General features: G+C 38.0%; 1 pseudogene; it reads left to right on the top strand.

Annotated features, from left to right (window-relative positions):
- Positions 1-13,295: 13,295 nt before the first annotated feature.
- Positions 13,296-15,143, top strand: LOC144308330 (large ribosomal subunit protein eL8 pseudogene; annotated as a pseudogene).
- Positions 15,144-15,711: the final 568 nt, after the last annotated feature.

Genomic DNA, 15,711 nt, shown 5'->3' with positions numbered 1-15,711 from the left:
TGATTGCCGTTGCCTGAAATTCTTCTTCCCTCTGCTCATTTCTCCCTTTCACTCTCCCTATTCAAAGCCCCATGCAAATCACACTTCCTCTAATAAGTCTCCCTCAGAACTCCTCTTTCCATCTTCCATCTCCTCGTAGTTATAACTACAGCAAGTGCATTTGCTGAACTCTAAAATCAGGACACATGCTTTGACAACTATAAGTATACTTATAAGAACAATGTGATAGATTATTTGAAATCATGATGGTTCTAGAAATTTCAGAGTGCATGTTTGCCTTAATTGTAGCATTCATTACATCTGCCTGTGTTGGCGTTAATTATGTATTTGTTTCCTTCCTGATGCGAGCGAGAATTGTGTCACACGCATCCCTGTATCACCCCACACCTGTCAGATTCTTTTGTCTGCAGCAGGCATTCATTTTTTAAGGCAGTCATCAACTGTTTATCAAGCTCCTGTGAGGTGGCAGGCACCCTGGATGAGACGAGGAACTCCTTGCCATGAATAAAATCATTATGATACCTTGATATGAGTGCGTTGTTAGCATCGACCCGGAACACATTTAGAGAGCCCCCTAAGTCAGACTTGGAAAGCTAGGGGGCATCTGGAGGCAAGTGATTTCTAAGCAGAGAAGTGAAAGTTTTTGCCAGTGAATGTTGGGGCTTAGGAACTCAAGACAGAGAGAACAGTATGTGAAAAGGTGCAAGGTAAGATAGAGTGCCCTGTCCTAGAAATGCAGTGTTCTAGTTGCATTTGGAGGGTAGAGTGCAAAGGGGGGACTGAGAGGATTAGAGGCCAGGTCCTAGGGATATAAGCATGAATGAGAGAGCCCCGTTCTTCTAGAATTTATATTAATGAGAAGACCAAGAAATAATAAAGGATAATATAGTAGAATGAGCACTTTGCCTGGAGAGGTGCCATATACGCAAGAACACATATTATGGCACTTCACCCTCCCGAAGACCTGCAAAGCTGACAGGAAGATGTGAGATTTCAGTTGAAAGCTACATCACTAAGTGCTGAACGAATGAAGTTTCTAGCATTTAGCTATTTTGCATTTTCTCCCATTTTGAATCATGGCCTGAGACAAAAGCTGTGAAGGAGTGAGAGCAGGGCAGTATTTCCTCTCTGCTTCCTTGTCACCAGCTTTCCTCTGTTTCTGTGCACAATGGCTGAAATAGAGAGATTGATTACATTAAACATAATCTTTTTTTTTCCTTCCAATCAGAACGCAGTTTTTCAGTCACTTTATTACTTGGTTTGAAGCTTCTTCCCTTTCTTCTGATCAATATTTTAGCTGAGTCTTATGTAAAATGAAATTTACATTCACTTGTTTCCTTAGCAACCATCACACATAATCAAATACATCTGCTTTCAGAATCAGTTCCTCTTTTGAAATACCTTGTAGTTACCCAATCTTCTTTTATTAGCAAAATGGCTTTCTAAATGGGCTACAGCCTCTTTCAAAACAAAGCATTTTAAGAACCATATTTAAATAGAAATTCATGCAGTTTTTCAAATACAGATTGGAAGTTGCTTCACCAAAACTTTTATTCATTTATTTAATCAATCAACCAGCACATCAGAAAATATTTGTTAGGACCTTTAGGTCCTGTGTTAGTTGCTGTGGATTATCAAGATGATAAAGACAAGGTCTGTTGCTCTTAGAAATCTTTGAATGTAATAGGACACGCGTCTACAGCAATACATGTAATACCAGGTTTAAAGATGACAATGCACATTCAGTTTGGGAGCACACACATATTAGTGTTTGTTTTAACCTGATTTGTTAAAATGATCTTTAATCTCTTTCGGAGAGAATCTGAGAGATAACCGTTGTCACTTTCTTTTTAATTTGTATTTATTTATGATAGTCACAGAGAGAGAGAAAGAGAGGCAGAGGGAGAAGCAGGCTCCATGCACCGGGAGCCCGACATGGGATTCGATCCCAGGTCTCCAGGATGGCACCCTGGGCCAAAGGCAGGCGCCAAGCCGCTGCGCCACCCAGGGATCCCCCGTTGTCACTTTCTAAAGCTCCAATCCCAGAAGTAAATCCTAAAGCTCTCAAAAGTCTTCAGGTCTGGGAGTTCTCACATTGTCATAGGAATCTAGGGAAGAAAAAAAATATCCAAAATTGCCAGAAAAAGCTGTCAGAAACTGTGTTCCAGTAAGCGAATGTTAAGTTAACAGAGGGATTTCAGGACTTTAATTTTGCAGTTAAACGTGATATTCTTGCTAAGGAAGAATATGAAGGACTGAAATGATGTAAAATGTTCAGAGATTACTGTGTTTAAAATAACATCTCTCCAAAACCTGGTACAAGGGGAGTGGACACTGCACCCATGTCCATGTTACGGAGTTTTCAACTACTGTGAGATCAACACTCATGGGCTCTTTAGTCTTTTGTAATCTGGTCAGAATTCTCTGTTGGACAGTCCAAATTGTAAATTGCTGGTGAACCTAGCTCAGGTTCTCAGGATAGTGGAGCTCCACCTTTTCCAGGCAACCCATGTGCTTGGCTAGTACAGGTCCTTAGCTTTGTTTTCCTTATCGTGCACTCAACTCTTTTCTGTTCCCGTCAGGCTAAAGATTGTGTCTCTTGGTTGAGAACTCTGTGTGGCCTGATACTCACGACTTTCCAACTTCACTTTACAAAACCACAAACTCTGTCTCATATTTTAAGCTCCATCAAGACTAAACTACTTACAGTTCCTCTAATACATCATGTGGTTTCGGGTTTCTGAGCCTTACCTTACACTGTTCTTTGTGCTTCCAATGTTCTTGTGCTATAGCTTTTTCTGATTAAGCCATTTCTTCAGATGGATTTCGATTATCAGTTCCTCTAGGCACTTTTTCTTGATCCTGCATTTCTACACATTGAGTTACATTGTCTCCCTTTGTGTTCCCACAGCATCTTACAGCCATATCTGGTGGCTCTCTCTCCGAAATTTAAATGTGGCTCAAATCCCCGGTTTTACAGCTCTGGTCAGTTTAGTGCCCTATTTATGGTCTTTGTAAATTCTCAACGTTTCTTCTTTGGGACTGCTTTTTATTTATTTATTTTTTTTTTTTTGGGGGGGGGTACTACTTTTTTATCTGATTTTGGGTCCATAGAGATTCCTGAGTTTTCCTCGAAGCCGAACAAGAAAACTGAACACTCCTACAAAAAGCTATTCACCCCAAGTAATTGATCAATGTTTTAAGTTTGACTAAAATATTTGGAGGAAGGTTGAGCAGAATGATACAGAACCATACAGCAGCAGTGTTCCATAGTGCTAGCTACCTTCCTCATGCTCACCTTCCTTCTGAAACCTGCCTCTCTAACCTGTGATCCTCCAGGCATACTTTAGCTCAGTGGAGAATGTAAGTTATCATCTATGTCCAACCTTTCCAGCACCATGAACGTTTCTTTTATGAAGAGTAGTCCTGGGCAGCCCCGGTGGTGCAGCGGTTTAATGCCGCCTGCAGCCTAGGGTGTGATCCTGGAGACCCTGGATCGAGTCCCACATCAGGCTCTCTGCATGGAGCCTGCTTCTCCCTCTGCCTGTGTCTCTGCCTCTCTCTCTCTCTCTGTGTCCCTATGAATAAATAAATAAATAATCTAAAAAAAAAAAAAAAAAGAGTAGTCCTTTAAGGCCTATGTGCTTTTCTCAACTCCTAGATTTTAGGGAAATAGTGTTTCTTAATTTCTTACAACCTTGATCATATAGCTTTTACAAACGTTTAAATTCAGATGATTTGCTTTCTTGTTTTTGTCTTAGGGTAAGGGGGGAAGGCACCACACATGTATTCATTACTGTATCTCTGAGATTTAGTATAGTGCTTGTCACATACTAGATCCTCAGTGATGTATCGTGAACTCTCTTTTGAACGCATCTTAGAAAGCTTTCAGTTAGCACACATGGTAATGGGTTCAAGGTTTCTGGGTAGGTGATTTTCTTCAGTTCTATAATCGGAGTCTATACCACATAGTCATGTTAACTGGTATGCTGTAAGGAGACACTGTATCCTCTGTTCTGTGCTACAAATAGGTTAAAAGAACTAGTAAATGCTAAGTAATGAAAAGTAGCTATTTTGTGCATGTTACCTTGTGTTTTACAACAACTTCTGTGAAATGCATGCTATTTATTGTCTTCTTTCCAAACCAGGAAATTGGAGCACACTGAGATTAAGTTGTTCAATGTCACCCATCTAAGAAGTAGAATAAGTGAGATTTTTGTCTGGGCCATTTAGTTTACTGTTCGTCACTTATATATTGATTTGACAGCATCAGGATTAGGTTGTCAGGTAGAAATTGTAATGGCTATATGCATTAGAGAAGATGATCTCAAGGGCTAGAATAATCTGAGAAGTCTGCCTGAGAGAGGTGCACATAATAAGATAAATCGATATCTATTTTTTATTCGACCCTATTATTTGGCCAGACTTGTTGGGTTAGTGGTCAGCAAAGGCCAAAGCTTTTGGCCCTGCAGGAGTCAGCTGACCTTTCACCTTGTGAATATTTTCAAATGGCTGGACCATCCTTGGACTTGGCTTACTGCTACTTGTTTACCTGGATTCTTTGAGTTTCACAGGAATGAGGAATACTTTAGTGTTTACAACTGAAAAACAAAATTATACTGGTTCACTGCTATCTCTTTTGTGAATACAATTTCTTGGTTCAGATTTTAATTCCTAGAATTTCCAGAGCCATTTGTCCTCAGAGTTATTTGCTATGTCTATAAAAATGCCTATATTCAAAAAGTCCCCTTTCTCTTAAATATTCAGCTAAAGAACTTTAAATTAACATAAATACTTTATGATTATCCTTTAAATATGTTATGATGAAATGTACAGATAATATAGCCTTTCTTTACTTAGGTATATGTATACATTCCTAGGTATAATATAAAGGATAAAGGAAATGAAATAGCTTTTTTATAAAATATATATTTGGATATGTAGATTTTCAAGTATTAGTGTACTAGGAGTTATAATAATATAAACATTTCTACCCCCGTTTAGAACCAATGTGAATATACCATCTATAGACACAACATGTAGTGTGTAATACTGATGACTGAAGTACAGTGAGTTTTATTGCCATTGGTGACTTAATTATCTTAAACATTAAACAATTCTTGCTTAAGTTTTAAACAAAATAAAGTGAAGTCTTTTATTTATATAGTAGTCATTTTCCTGGAAAATTCACTGTATGTTAGAACCATGCTACAGTATTTGATATAAAATCAAGCTGTGCTCTTGGCTCAGATAATTATAAAAATGTTTTTCATTTGTACAAGTATCTGTTGGAGCATGTAAGGACAATGACAAACATGGTCACATCAATTCTTGGTTGTATGGTTGTATTTAGGAAATGTAGCAACCTTTGCCCTCTTCTAATATCTCCTCCCCCTTTAGCAAAGTAGACTTAAAGGTGAGTAGCATTACTAGAGTGTAAACCAGATAAATATAGTGATTAAATTGTCAACCACTTGTGAAGATACAATAACTCTAAGTTTGTATTCAAGTAATAATACAGCCTTAAAATATATTAAGCAAAAGTTAACAGAAATATAAGGAAAATTTCATAAATCCATGATCATAGTGAAAAGTTTTACATACCTTTCTTGATAAGTAATTAAATATGAAAATAAATGTCTTAGGGTCCTTTTTGGATTCTTTAAGAATATACCATAAACTTGGTGGTATATGAATAGCAAACATTTAGTTCTTAAAATCTTGAAAGCAAAGATCAGGGCACTGGGATATTCAGTGTTTGGTGGTGCCCACATTCTCATAGATCAGCACCTTTTTTCTGTAACCTCACTTGGTAGAAGCAGACTAGGGATTTCTTTGGGATCTTCTTTTTAAGACCACTAATTCCATTTCTGAAGACTCATGATCTAGGCACCTCCCAAAGCCACCACTGTGTAATACTTGTAATACTATAACATTGGGCATTAAATTTCAACATGTGAGTTGCTATTTAATCCCTAGCAATTAATACTTGGAAGATACAGAATATTGAACCATGCAATTAAGAATTTGACCAAGTAAGACAGATATATGTTGTGCGTTACTGCAGAGAGCCCATAGTGACTTGTGAGTGTCAGATGTATGTATCTCTTTCCATTTCCTCATTCAGTAATCTCATGTTGATAGTTTATAAGTGGCCATGGTATGAATATTTACTCAATGGAAATTGGCCAAGAGTATACGTCTGGGTATCTGTTTTTTGAGAGCCATTTTGACAGTGACTAATATACTACTGCATGTATAGATTACTGCATCTAAACTTTGCAGACTATACATTCTTTTCAATTACATATGGATAGCTTTCCCAAATCAATCAGTACCTGGGACATAAAGCAAGTCTGAGTAAATTTCCGTGAATTCATATTATATAAATTATGTTGTTTGACCATAATGGAATCAAGCCAGACATCAATCAAAGTCGTAACCAGTTATTCATGACATATTTGCAAAATTAGCAATATACTTCTGTACAATCCATAAGTCAATGAAAGTAATTATAATGTGAATTACAAAATATTTTGAATTTAATTACAATGAAAATACATATCAACACTTATGCGATATAGCTGTGGTTGGAGGGATGTTTGTACCCAAAAACACATTAGAAAGAACACAGGCTGAAAAGCAATGAGATAAACATCCATTTCATGAAGGTAGAAAAAGAGCAGCATATTAAACTCAAGCAATATGGAACAAAATAAGAATAAGAGCGGAAATGAAGTAGAAATCAAATATACAGCAGGCAAACTAAAGAATGCCAACATTTGTTTATTTGAAAAGACAAATAAGATGCATAAACTTTTACCAACATTGTCCAAGAAAAAGCCAGAGAGAGCACCAATATCCAACATTATTTATTAAAAGGGAACATCCTAATAGATCTTTATTTTTTGTTTTTAATTTTTATTTATTTAGTTATTGTTTCAAAAGATTTTTTTTCAAGTAATCTCTGCACTCAATGTGGAGCTCGAACCCACAACCCCAAGATCAGGGGTTGCATGCTACTCCAAATGAGCCAGCCAGGTGCCTCCCAGTCCCCCCATAGATTTTTAAGTGTAAAAAAAGATATGTACAACTTTATGGTTGTAAATTTAAAACTTTAGACGTTATAGGCAAATTCTTAGGAAAATACAAGTTGTCAGTACTGACAGAAGAAATAGAAAATTATAAATTGTCTTACACCATGAACATGGTTGTTTTGTTGTGTACTTATTATTTTGTACTCTGATTTTTTTCACATAACACATATACGATTATAAATAACAACAAATTCCTCACATTTGTCACTTTTAAAGCCTATTAAAAAACCTGTTTGTTACCACTATTAGTAATAAAGGGCATTTGGACTCTTTACTAATTTTTATAGTTGTGCAGAGCACTGCCATGAGAATCATAGTATAAATCGGTTTTTCCCTTTGGTTATTTCCTTGGGGGTATATTCCCTATGATGGAATTATTAGGAGAAAAATTATGAATGGTTTCTTTATTCTTTTCACGTATAGGCAAATTACCCTCCTTTAAAACTGAATCAATTTACACAGCCAATAGCAAAGTATAAGCACACCCATTTCCCCAAATTCCCGTTAGCAGCTGACTTTATAAACTATGTGTGTTTATGTTAGTTTAATAGATGAGCAGTGGAACTTTTAAGTAGTTTTAATTTGTATTAATTTAATTACTATTGAGACTTTATCCTTTTCCACATGATGATATCCTATTTCAATTTCTTTTTACATAAACTGCCTGTTTATCTTTTTTGTTAACTTATCAAGTAGAATCTATGTAGTAGCTTGATATATGTGCATTGATTTTTTTTTTAATGCAAGTTGGATAGTGAGCCTTTATCAGTTACATTTTTCTCATGAATTTTTTCCATTATGATGCTTTCTTTTGATGTTCAGTTTATTACATTTTATAGCTTAAACAGCCTTTTTATTTTTAAGGCATTTGAATACATTTATCTGGTATTTAATGGTGTATCCTATTTCTTAAATGTCAGAAATAGATCTCCTTTCCCACACCTGGAATCAAAAGTCATTTCATAGTGAGCTACCTGGTTCACTATCCCCAAGCTCTTTAAATCCTCACAGTTGGAATCACTTAACCTCTGCTGGTATGCTAAGCCTGAACTGAATAAATTCATTTTCTACTAACTTAGTTTCTGCTTCATTCCCATGATTACGCTTGTACCTTGCACAGCAGTTCTGTGCTTTGACAATCTACCTAGTATTCTGAGTTTTCTAGGATTGGGACTTCGCATTGCCCTCTTCTGTCTTTCAGGAATTTGGCTTCTGATTCTAAGTCCCAGACTAGCAATGGGGGTTACAGAACCTGCTGCCACAATTAAGGACGTGATGTCTGACTCCATTGTCACCCACATTTCTCTTCTTCTTCTTCTTTTTTTTTTTAACCTCCAAGATTTTATTTATTTATTCATGAGAAACACAGAGAGAGGCAGAGATATAGGCAGAGGGAGAAGCGGGCTCCCTGCCGGGAGCCTTATACAGGACAGGATCCCAGGACCCTGGGATCACACCCTGAGCTAAAGGCAGACTTTCAACCACTGAGCCACCCAGGTGTTCCCACATTTCTCTTCTGGACCTGTCCACCAGATCACCAGTAGCTTACCCTTGCCCCAGCCTTCCCTAATGCTTTACCTGGACTGCCATCCGATATCCCCAAGTTCTCAAGGCACTGGCCTGCCTGGCAGGATTTCTTCCTCATTGCCTTCAGCTGCAGGTCTCCCCAGTGTAGTGAGTGCCTTTTGTTCACCTGACACTAGTTTGTTCTGTCTTACTCCTCCTGGCCATTAATTTCAAGTTTTCACATATACTTTAATTTTATAATGTAACAACATATGCAGTAATTAAAGCTTGACTAGTATCTGAAATTTGTTGCAAACATGTATTGTAAGGCCTGGGTCTGTTTTTTATTTTACCATATACATAACCAGATGGCCCAACATTCATTAAAGAATCTATTTTTCATGACCACATTACTTACATTCTTTACATTAATTTTAGTTCTTATACTGATACTTTGAAGCTATTTCTGGCTACTCTGTTCTTCATTTAGTTGAAAGATCACATAATTTTGATAACTATGTAGGTTTGTATATGCTCATCTTTATTCAATCTTTCTAACAATAAGAAAGGTATATTTCAACATTTATTTAAATTTTCCATTTTTTTACTCATTTAGGGTCTCAATTTTCTTTTGTGTCACAAAATTAATGCAAAGGCATTTAATGTTTCTAATAACTGTTGTGAATGCTATCTCATTTCTTGGAGTTATGCATTGTGTTTTCCCTATTATTAGTGTATAGGGAAGCATTTAATTTATTTTTGTGGATTTACTTCACTCCACAACTTTGATGAACTCATTTATTACCTCTGGTAATTTTTTGGTTGACTTCTTTGGATTTTCTGAGTATATATATTCATGTCATAAAAAATGATTTTTAGTGTCTTCCTTTCCTAAATATACCTTCAATTCCCCTTCACCCTCCACCCCCCAACCTCAGATAACCATAGTCACTATTCCAGTAAAAGAGACTGGCATTCTGGAATACAAAAAGAACTAGCTTTTGTAGAGTTCTCTTTTTTTCCTGCATTTGATTTTAGGCTAATTCCAGTCATAGTTCTCCATTAACTATATTTTTGTTGCTATTTTTTTAAATGTCCCTTTTCATTTTAGAGATGAAAACATTTAATTTTATTAATCAAGAAAATGTTGAATGCTATCCATATTTCTTGGCATCTATTGAAACAATAATTTAAAAATATTTTCCAATTAACACATTATTCTAGCCTGTATTGATGCAATAAATAAGTCATAGTTGATACATTAAAAAATTATGTTCTGGTGTTCCATTTCTTAAAATACTAAGATTTTATTCAGGCTGTACACACAAACGGACACGCACACACACAGGGGAACACACGGGCACACGTATACTTTCAATAATGCAATACATATGAATGTCTTACAAATGTATATACAAATGCACCGCGTTTTTTCAAAGTGAGATCAGCCTAGTATTCCTGTATTTGATATTTTCCTTTTGAATTTTTGGAATGAAACCATATTCACCTTATACCATGACCTAGGTAGCAGACCTTTTTCTTTTCTTTTTTAAAGATTTCATTTATTTATTTGAGACAGAGAGAGAAAGAGAGAGAGCACAAGCAGAGGGAGAGGGAGAAGCAGGCTCTCCGCTGAGCCAGGGAGTCAGATTGGGTCTCCATCCCATCATGACCTGAGCAGAAGGCCGATATTAAACTTCTGAGCCAACCAGGCACCCCAGCACACTTTTTTCTATGTATAAATGCCATTCAAGAGAAAAGAATATGTACTCCAAAAAGGATTGAATGAATTTCTACTGAATCCATCAGTTCCAGGTGACTTCAGAAATTTATTTTTCTATTGTTGGAGTATATGCCTTCTCTTTTTCTTGTGGTACTGATTTTTATTGTGTTTGAATTACAATTCATTGTATTTTTTTAATAAAATAATTTTTATTGGTGTTCAATTTACCAACATACAGAATAACACCCAGTGCTCATCCCGTCAAGTGTCCCCCTCAGTGCCTGTCACCCACTCACCCCCACCTCCCGCCCTCCTCCCCTTCCACCACCCCTAGTTCGTTTCCCAGAGTTAGGAGTCTTTATGTTCTGTCGATAGTGCCAAATTTATTTGAAAATACTCCGTAGAATTTAATTTTTCTTTTCATGCTAATTAAAAAGTGTATTTTAATCTACTTTTGTTGGGCACTTAGTGTCCACTTAAGCACTGATGTGGACACTAAGCATTAAGCAGTAAAAATGCTACATGAAAAGTCTTTATCCTTATTTACAGAGCTTGTAGTCTAATCCATGAGAGAGACCTAAAAGTCTTAAGCAGATAAATATTGTCATAACTGCTATGAAGAAAATAAAACAGATGTAATAAAAAGTGCTTGGTCATGGGAGTCGGGTGGTCTAGTTTAGATTGGGGAGTCCTTAGCTAAGGCCTCTCTGGGGAGGCTGCTTTTAAGGTGAGACCTGCAGAAGAGAAGAGCCCCTGGGCTAAGGGGTTGAGGGAGGAGCATTCTCAGAAGGCCAGGGGCAGGGAGTGGAGTAAGAGCCAGGACCCTGAGTTGAGATAGAGCATGGTATACCTGTGTTTGCATTTTTGCTGGTATAATATTTTATTTTTCAGTTGTTGTATTTTTCCCTTGTGTACAGTCAGCAGCTTAATTTATTAACTCCGATACATTTTTCTTTCTCAAGATTGTCTTATCTTAGTCTTCTCACTGTCCTTTTGCTATTTTCTTCCCTTTGAGGAGGGAGCATATAATGCTTATCTTTCTATTCTTAAGCAGTTGGATTGTTGTTTCTTCAGTGAGCAAGAGCAATCATGTAACTCAGTGGTTCGCTTCATTTGTCTCTCTTGCTAGGAAACCCTGGACTAAATTTGTGACCATCACTTAGTGAATGCGAAAGGACCTAATGACGTGTGTTTTTTAATTAACCTCACCTCAAGTTTAATCTGAATTTCACTACCCATGTGTTTTCCTTGCATTGATTTCTTCACTGTCTTTGGAGAGTTTTAATCATCACAATTTATTATATTGTGATTTTAAATGATTACACTTGTTTTATAAATGATTACAATATTTAATTATTATCTTTTGCACTAGCTAAATTTGTAGCTGCAGCTCCTACTCTTGAAAATAAAATGAAATACAGAAATGCAAATAGTTACAAGTGTTTTAGGTGATGCTTTTATTTAATTAAAAAAAAAGTAAGGTAGAAATTGCCTTCAGTACAACTTTTCCTACTTAGTGCACAGTTTTGAGAGTTTTGATAAGTGTATACCAACCAAATAAAGATCTCCCATACCTTTTGTATTCAGTCCTACCTCCCTCCTCTGACTGATCTGTTTTCCTCACCTGTTTTTCCCCCCTTTCCAGAAAGCCATGTAAATGGAATCATACAACATGTCACCTTTTTCATTGGCCTTTCTCAGTTACCATAATGAATTTGACATTCAACCTTGTTGTTACATATCTGCGGTCCATTCCTTTTAATTGCGAAGTAAACACTGAGATGGCATTATACCATGCACTAGAATTTATACATTAGCTGATAGGTCAATTGGTTTTTTTTTTTCCCCAGGTTTTGATGATGAAGAATAAATCCTCTATACTCACTTGCATATTTCTGAGAGAACCTAAGTTTCATTTATTTAAATACCTGGGAGTGGGGTGCCTGAGTAGCTCAGTTGCTTATGTTTCTGCCTTCAGTTCAAGTCATGATCCCAGGGTCCTGGGGTCCTGAGTCCTGCTGCCTGCTCAGCAGGGAGTCAGCTTCTCCCTCTGCCTCTGCCCCTCCTTCTGCTAATGTTCTCTCTAGCTCTCTCTCTCTGAAATAAACAAAATTTTAAAAAATGCCTAGGAGCATAGTCTGTGAGCAATATGAAAAGTATATATATATATATATATATATATATATTCATATTCTTAAGGTTTTAATTATGTATTTGGGAATGAGGGGGAGCACTGGGGAGTGGAGGGGAGGGGCAGAGGGAGGGAGAAAGAGAAAGAACAGGGTGAAGTGCGGGGTGGGGAGAGAAAGAAGCAGGCTCCTTGCTGAGCAGGAAGCCTGATGGAGGGCTCCATCCCACGATTCTGAGATCATGACCTGAGCCTTCTGAGATCATGACCTGAGCCGAAGGCAGATGCTTAACCCACTGAGCTACCCAGGTGCCCTGCGAGTATATGTTTTTTATACTAAACTGCCAAACTGTTTTCCAAAGTGGCTGAATCATTTTACTTCCCACCTAGGAGATTTATCTGATTATATTTCTCTTTTTATATGCCACACATATTTTTCTCCATGACTTTATGGCTCTTGGCCAAAGGACATTGAAAGATTTTCAGAGGAAAGAAAAGATATGGTTTAATATTTAAAGTTAGCTATAATTTTCAAAACAAAATCTAAACAATGGCAAAGGTTGGATTTTCATTTTGATTTCATAAAATGCCAAACCCATTAATTGATTTCATTTTAATCTAACAGTTTTATTTTGGGCTCATTCTGCTTCTGGTAAGTGATGAGATCTAAACTACTATTATGCTTGGAGTATTGTCCTTTAGGAAGTTATGGTACATTGAGAATGAATTAAAAACGGGTTATTTCAGAGTGGAATAGCATATTGAAAGCCTTTCATTTCATTTTTCTCTAAGTTTAGATGTACATTTATTTTTTTATCTGGAACATTTTTTTAGCCCCTCCTATGTGCAAGTAATGATGCAGTGTATGGTGGGAAATATAAAGATGAATGACGCCTTTCTCCTCCAGCAAGCCAAGATCCCGAAAGGGAAGAAGGCGAAGAGGAAGAAGGTGGCCCCGGCCCTTGCCCTGGTGAAGAAGCAGGAGGCCAAGAAGGTGGTCAATCCCCTGTTCGAGAAAAAGCCTAAGAACTTTGGCATCGGACAGGACATCCAGCCCAAGAGGGACCGCACCCCCTTTGTCAAGTGGCCACGCTACATCCGCTGCAGCGGCAGAGGGCCATTCTGTATAAACGTCTCAAAGTGGCTCCTGCCACTAACCAGTGCACCCAGGCCTGGGGCCACCAAACAGCTACGCAGCTGCTTAAGCTGGCCCACAAGTACAAACCAGAGGCGAAGCAAGAGAAGAAGCTGAGGCTGTTGGCCCAGGCCAAGAAGAAAGCTGAGGGCAAAGGCCAGTCCCCACTAAGTGGCTACCTGTCGTTCAAGCTGGGGTTAACACTGTCACCACCTTGGTGGAAAACAAGAAGGCTCACCTGGTAGTGAGACCCCATGATGTGGATCCCATTGAGCTGGTTGTCTTCCCGCCTGCCCTATGTTGTAAGATGGGGGTTCCCTACTGCATTATCAAGGGGAAGGCCAGGCTGGGGTGTCTGGTCCACAGGAAGACCTGCACCACTGTCACCTTCACACAGGTAAACTCGGAAGACAAGGGAGCTCTGGCTAAGCTGGTAGAAGCCATCAGGACCAATTACAATGACAGATATGATGAGGTCTGCCGCCTCTGGGGAGGCAATGTCCTGGGTCCGAAGTCAGTGGCTTGCATCGCCAAGGAAGAAAAAGCAAAGGCTAAAAAACTGGCCACCAAGCTGGGCTGAGTGGATGCTGCTGAATTTTCTGTACATAAAAGTAATAAAAGGTTCTCTTTCAAAAAAAAATTAAAGATGAATGACATATAGTCCCTGATACCAAGCAAAATCCTGTTGGGTCACTGTCAATCTCTTTCCCAGATCTAATTTTTCCATTTAATATATAAAAGGTTGTCCTAATGTGTGCATCCAGTGCTGTCTTTGAAATGTAGCAAACCCACATTCAAACCCTGGCTCTTCTGCTTCTAGATACTGTGACCTTGAGAGCAATTTGCTTAAACTCTGTGAGCATCACTTCCTCCATCTAGAAAATAGATGGCTAAATAATACTTGCTTTATACTACTATAAGGAGTACAATGTAAATGCAATAATGTATGTAAAGTGTTGGTTGCCTGACACAGTGAGTGCTCAGAATTGGTACCTTTAAAAAATCATTTCTGTGACATTTATACTTTGTAATCTAGTAGTAAAGATATGATGCATATATAAATATTCTAGTATTGTGTTGGTTTGCAAGCTTCTGCTGGTGATAATAAATGCAACCAGCCCCTATATGTGTGGAGCACAGTGAGAAACCAGAGAGGGAAGCAGTCCATTCCACATTGGTAGGTGGCAGGTTTAATAAGCAAGGAAATTTAACGTAGGTGTCTTGTCTTGGGTGGCTGAAAGTCAAGTAGATCACCAGATCCACCAACCAGAATCTCAGAAGTTTATATAGAGGCCATAGTGGGATTCCATCGCCCATTCAGTCCATGTTGTTCTCAACACCTTATTCTCTGAAGGTTAGGTCCTTGAACATGGCTCTCCCTTTGGCAACAGTGGCCTGAGTAGACATTCCAAGGACAGAGGAAGCCTTGAGGAACCACCTTGCTTGGTGCAGCTCTTGGATTAATTTGTGGTACCATCTCCTCCATGACCTTCCCTGACACTTTGTAGCATTGTTGTAGTTTACTTGCCTTGTATAACCAAGAACTGATTCCTTTCTTGCAAAATGCAACCTGCATTAAATGTAATTGTTTATTTTATTAAGCAAGTTCTAGTCATTTTACCATTGTTAGGGCTTCCTTACTTTAGAGGCAGCACAGGATGTGTGCATGTGCACAAACGCCTAACCATGTGCCAGAATTCAGGAGCAAAACCCCAGAGATCATTCCATTAAAAAAAAAAAAATGGGACGCCTGGGTGGCTCAGTGGTTGCGCATCTGCCTTTGGCTCAGGGTGTGATCCCAGGGTCATGGGATTGAGTCCGAGTCCTGCATCGGGCTACCTCTGCCTGTTTCTCTCCCTCCTTCCCTCTCTCTCTCTCGCTGTCTCTCATGAATAAATTAATACAATCTTTAAAAAATTTTAAAAAAACAAGCTATGTGTATTTGCGCTTTGGTAACTGAGAAGCAGATTCTAGCTAACTCACTGATGGACAGGCAGGACATTTTGCTATTCACAAATTTAAATCTCAAATGGGAAAGTCCCTATTGAAAGAGTTGAAGAAAAGCCAGATGTGCACAGTGTCACTAGCAGAGAAGTGTGAGCTCTCTAAATATGCGTCTCTT

This window comes from Canis aureus, chromosome X (assembly GCF_053574225.1).
Source record: "Canis aureus isolate CA01 chromosome X, VMU_Caureus_v.1.0, whole genome shotgun sequence".
Lineage (NCBI taxonomy): Eukaryota > Metazoa > Chordata > Mammalia > Carnivora > Canidae > Canis > Canis aureus.
Note: the sequence above shows the minus strand (reverse complement) of the source record. Positions and strands in the feature narration are given on the sequence as shown.